Source organism: Anser brachyrhynchus (genome assembly GCF_964034855.1).
Source record: "Anser brachyrhynchus genome assembly, chromosome: 3".
NCBI classification, from domain to species: domain Eukaryota; kingdom Metazoa; phylum Chordata; class Aves; order Anseriformes; family Anatidae; genus Anser; species Anser brachyrhynchus.
In genome coordinates this window covers 48,015,477-48,021,428 of record NC_137696.1, presented here as the reverse complement: position 1 = coordinate 48,021,428, position 5,952 = coordinate 48,015,477, and the positions used below count along the sequence as shown (strand labels likewise).

At 42.7% G+C, this 5,952-nt stretch overlaps 1 long non-coding RNA gene across 1 annotated transcript; it reads right to left on the bottom strand.

Moving 5' to 3' along the window:
- Positions 1–829: 829 nt before the first annotated feature.
- On the bottom strand, positions 830–5,551 carry LOC308192056. The gene is made up of 3 exons (XR_013948521.1): positions 5,134–5,551; positions 4,967–5,032; positions 830–1,607 (listed from the first exon to the last, which is right to left on the bottom strand). It is a non-coding gene; the product is annotated as an uncharacterized lncRNA (long non-coding RNA).
- Between the last annotated feature and the right edge of the window lie 401 nt (positions 5,552–5,952).

Genomic DNA, 5,952 nt, shown 5'->3' with positions numbered 1-5,952 from the left:
TGTCCAAAATGTACCATGATGCCTTCACCTGCCGCAAGTAGCTATGCAGCTGGACCCTGGCCCATGGAGGTGCTCCCATGCCTCTCTTCAGATGCAGCCTAAGCACACACCAGTCATTTGGGACCATCCATCATCAGTGCACAATGAGAGATGCCTCCAGAGAGTGCCTCAGCACAGGCATCTTCATCAGCCATCTGAGGACTGAAAGGATCATCTCTGCATTTTGTTACAGAGGCAGCACAATTTACACTTGGAAAAACAGACTTTTGGATACCTAAAGGCACATTTTGCAGTGCTCTTTTCCTCTCTAAGCTGTTACACACCTTTAAACATACATTCTGCAATGACAACCGTGCTGTGAAAGCTGCTTTCATTTGATAATCCAAAAAGGCTGTGAAGCTCCTGGCTTATGTTTGTTCTGTTGTGTGCACAGATGTGGTTGGGGGGGACCTGGAGGGATGCAGGCTGGTAGCAGTGAGCTGTACTCAGTGAGGAGGCTCCCTGACCAGCAGAAGAGTCCTCTGGTCATGAGGTGCTGCAGTTTTCAGCTGCAGTGTTGCTACAAGCAGCTGCAACTGCATTTAACTGTTTCCCAGTATTGCTGTCCCTCTGAACGTGGTAGTATCATGCAGTCGTGGAAGCTGGATAAGTAAAGAGGCCAAAGAAGGGCACGCTGCACATCTGTCGTGGCAGTAAGGACATCTCAGCAGCTGGAGGAGGCCTGGGAGAAGAGAAGGCAGCTGTGCACGGGGGTTGTCTCTAGTGATAAATTCTTGCTCTGGCTTTGCATGAGCCTGGAGATGTGATCTGTGCCAAGCTGGATTTTTTAAATCAGACCCCACGCATAAAGCAAGATCCTCACTGAGCTTGTTCCGATTTCCCTGCTCCATGGCCAGGGTTTCTCACAGATTTGCAGGCCCTTCTCCTGTGCTGGGACCCAAGATGCTCACGGCGCAGACCACAAACCCACCCATCCCCTGCTGCCCAGCTGCACCGCCCACGGGGCGCAGGGCGGCAAGGGGCTAGCGTTGAACATGGCCGTGAGGATGCGCCCAGTACTGCGATCCTCTCCCATGGGAAGAGTTTGTGCAGAGTTTGTGCATTTTTGGAGAACTCTGACATTGCAAGCGTCCCCAAAGCAGGCATAAATGAGAGCGCAGAATTCAGCTCATAGCTTTCCTGCAGCTGCATCCCAAAACAGGTACCCTGCCTTCAGCTGCTTGGATGCTTGCACACGTGCCCATCTGTTAGTGTGGCGCCGTGCCCAGGCCGGTCGGATCCCCCTCCCGGGCGCTGGTGCTGTGCCAGGCGTGGTGTTTGGTAGCTGACCTCCGTAACCTGGCGAGTCACCTCCTAACGGCATGGTGGCCTCCCCACGCAGCGGGCACATATGTTCTCAAACAGCTTTTTTATTTTTTTAACCTTGAACACACTTGTTGACCTCAGCTTGAGCAAAGGAGGAATGAGGGCTCAGGAGTGTTTGCCAGATGCACGGCTTGTCCTGCACAGGCAGCTTGGATGCTCTCACATCTCTTGTTTTACGTACCAGGAAGAGTACACCAGCAAAGCTCTTGGGCTGCTGCATCTAAGGTCATGCCAATGTCAGCCTGTGGAAATAAGAAGAAAACGATTTTTTTTTTTTTTAAAGTAGAAAAGCCTGCTGAGCTCAAAGCACAAATTTAGCACTTCCCTTGCTGAGTGGATGAAGTATTGACTGAGAACGTAGGATGCTCTTCTATATAAACAAAAGAGCAGAAGAGTTTTTCTCTGCTGGGAAGTAAAGTGAAAAAGAAATGGAACTGAGCATCCTAGTCACAGCTGAAAATATCGGATGCAATTGATTCTCTACAGGAACAACTCATAATCATTAAAACACTACAAACGTATTCACAGGCTTTTGCCAATTAAGCCATGAAGGCCGTGCTTGTGTGTTGATTTCAACATCGTCTAGATGGGCAAAATCAATTAAAGCAATTCAATGCAACAGAAGCAGCTTAGACAGCTTCTTCTGGGAGAAGGGCAGGGGCAATTTTCTGACATCACTTAGCTAATGGGGTGAAGCCCGTGCTCGGCTGATCACTGACTGCCCTCAAAGTTTTGGCTCAGGGTTAAATTTCACTACAGCTGAGACATGCAATCCCTCTCTAAATTCCAGAAATCTGATTTAGGCCTACATAAGGTCCTTAAATATAAAGCCAATGTAAACAGCACAGGACTTAATGGGAATCCTATAAAAGTGTAAATCCGGTGGATTTACTTCCTGAAGCAGTAGCAAGAGTTATTTGTGCAGAAGCTATGATCGATACAGCACACCTAACTCTGTGTTAGATGTTTAACACACCTTTTGCAATTAAGTACCTTATACATCGATGAGATTCACACTAAGACAGAAAAAGACTGCTTCCACTCCCTCCTTGGGGCTTTGGAAGGTTGCTTTGGAAGATCTTCCAGGTGGTTTCTGCTGCAGGCGTTCAATAACAGCCTGCATCATGCTCTGAGGGTACATAGTGCAAGCCTGCTCTTGTTTCTCATGGGACAAAACTCCACAGGACCCTTTACGCTGTATTCTTCTTCCTGCTTCTGCACCTTGTGTGTGTTGGTGTATGTGCCCTCTGCACAAGGGCTCAGAACGTTTTTGCTAGTAGTAACAGAAGTGTCACTAGGGTGCAGGCGTACCATACTGTGCACCTCCTTCTGAGGTTGTAAAATGAGATTTTTTGGAGATTTTCCTACAGACTGTCAACACTAAAATTATGTTAGAAGACTAGTAACCAGATTTAAGCTCTTGGGCCAGGGCTTCCAGTTGTGATCTTCTTTAATGGCTGCATAGATAAAACAGGGGCCAATTAACACCTCTTGCCTTTGCCAGCTTTGTTTTTGACCCATCATGTAAAAATCATTACAGAAACACGAGTGAAAAGTGAAAAATAAAGTAAAAGTAAAATATGAAATAGTGAAATATGGAGGTAATTTTCTTTATTGCTATAAGCAAAGCAGTTGTTTGTCTGGGTTACCCCAACACAGCCAGGCAGCAGTGCTGTGGTGGGCACTCTAGAAGTGTCACCCTTAGGAGGGTTTAAAAGAACTGTCCTCCTAAATATGCTGTTTAGGTCTTGCTTTCTCTATTTTGGCTCCTCCCTTTGTAATTAACTCTTAGTCAAAGCAATTAATGTCTTGTTGCTCTACAAATGGCTTCCACAAAACCTAAAACATCCCTATCTTTTCGTGTTACCTTGTCTTCACGACTAGCTAAAAGTAATTCCAGTGAGCTTACAAAAACCACACATTTCCATTTTCCTTCCTAACCAGGAAGTTTTCCTACAGCCTTTCTGGGTAACACATGTACCCGCTTACAATGAAACTCCCTGATATTAAGCAAACATCCCACCTCTAAATATTCTTGACCTGAATTTCTGCAAAATAAGTGCACACCAACAGGGTTGGGAGAAACCCTCCTTACTGGGCTGGCAGCCATATTATGCACTGATAAGCAACCTTCCTTTGAAGGAAATTTTAATACAACTCCAGTGTTCAGTTCTGTTGGTGACAACTTTGGTCCTGTAGCAGTTGTCAGATTTTGATAATGTCACATCACGATTAATTTCTATTACTAAATTTATCTCTATTCAATCAGTAGTTAATAATGCAAATTAAATCATAACCTATACACCTAGAATACACTTAGGGCTTACTAAATTTTTAAATGAAAGATTAAAGTAGTCGCTGAACCTTTCTGTTCATGCCTTTGTTGTATTGTAAACACTAAATAACTACATGTTAGTTACACCTTTACTTCTCTGTTTTTCTTTGCCAGTTTTATGAGGTAACACACACAGCTGACCAGAATTTTTCTAATTAATTTTTCTGAGGATTGTTTTTCTCTTGGCTTACCCTGCTCACCTCTTAGTTTTTGCTCTAAACCCAGCCCAGCTATGCACAAAGTGAAGCTGTGTAACCCTGTGTCTGTATCTTCCTGCTATACACCTTGAATTAGGCCTTGAATTAATTCTCAGTCTCGTAGATGCTGGTCACCATGCTTGGATAAAGCATGAGGGCTGCCAAAATGCAAAGAGTACTTAAATTATGTACTGAAACACCATGGTAAATAATAGAACGGTGTGATTATAATTATTTTAGAATTATTTTAATGAGTAATAAATTTGGACGTGATCTTCTGTTCTTAAGTTGTAAAATTTAGCATGCTGTCTTAGCTACTACCAACTACATAAATGATTTATTTCCCTCTTCATTTTATATTTGTCTGAATAAGTATTCTAATCCCCTTTCATTACTCAGATGACATATTATATGCAGAACCCATTACAAGCCTGTCTTTTGTGGCTGGTATGTTTTACACATAGAGCTTTCATAGAATCACAGAATTATGGAGCAGCTTGGGTTGGAAGGGACCTTAAAGATCATAGAACTGATAGAAGACCATCTAGTTCCCCATCTAGTTCCAACCCCCTGCCATGGGCAGGGACACCTCCCACTAGACCAGGTTGCTATTTTGCCTAACAGTTTTCATCTGCACATTCAGGAAAGGTCCTTCTTAACCATAAATGCATACAACAGGTTTTGCTACATAAAAATCTTAAAAAAAAAAAAAAAAGCAAATCTTAGAGCTCAAAGCTGTAACTATGAATAAAATTCTCCTTGCTGGTCAGAACACCCCCTGGATATCTTGGTGGCTTTCCCTCAGGCCTCTTGTTGGGTTAAAAAGAAACCTGTTCCTCACCCCACCATACTATAATGAGCAACCGTTCCTGTTTCAGGCTTTTTCAAGTATTTCCCAATACATGGTCTCTTAGTACATGTTCTTGGTATTTAGCAATGCACAGAATCCCCACCCTCACCCCTTTCGTGCTGAAAAACATTGCAGATTTGTGAGCCCTTTTTTGTCTTTGTGACTTTTTATTTCTTCCCAGTAACCATTGAAATTAATAAGCTGAGAGAGGCTACTCACTGCTTGTGATTTGAGTAATCATCACAGACATCCTTTGGGCTTCGACTTGAAAATCCTTACAAGAGTCTAAAACAACACCATTATTTAAAGAGAAATATTTCGTTACTTCATTCCTAGCAAATCATGTAGAATTATAGTCTAATTTCATTGCTAAAGAATAAGCTTACAGCAGCAGTTCATTTTTTTTTGAATTTCCACATCAGCAGGCCAACTTGTTATAAATCATAGCTGGTAGAGGCTAGTTGAGAGTGCTTCTGGGGAGGCATTCTCCAAGTGATACTATGTCAATTAATTAACTCTGGAAATATTATCCGCAACGTTCTTGCTTTTAATAGCCCTAATTGGATACACATAAGTCTCATGTATTAACAGCTCAGGGAAATTCAATCCATTTGTGGACAATTCAGACTTAAAGCTACATCAGCTGGTAACATTACAATATCCTCTGTTTTCCAAGCATTCTCCCACAAAAATGTGTCAAAGCAAATATTGCTCTGGCTTCCCCAGTTTAGCAGGTGTGCCCACGTTAGTTTACAGCAACTGCAATTAATTATCTAATTCTCCCTGGACCAATGCCCTGTGCTTGCAGCCATCGGTTTCCCCGCCATTGTTTTAATAATATGATTAATTTGATCCATCCTTCCAAAAAATGAGGCTCATAGAAAACAGGTAATTTAAACCGGGCTTCCAGCAGTTACAGACATCTGGCCACTATGGTTGGAATCAGGAATCATCACCCCTAAAGGAAGATTCCCAAAATGCTCCTGAAAATGCTCCCAAACTTTGGTTCTAATTATGGCCTGGCTAGGGCTAGATGCTCTTTTAAAGGGAAGGCTGGCTTCATCCATGTTTAACACATACGGATTTCCCAGCACATAATTATACATCTCTTCTAACCAACACTTCATTTGCAAAGCTGATTGTCAAGTATATAAATTGTAAATATATCATCATTCAAATAAACCCTCGCTAATACCCTAGTAAAC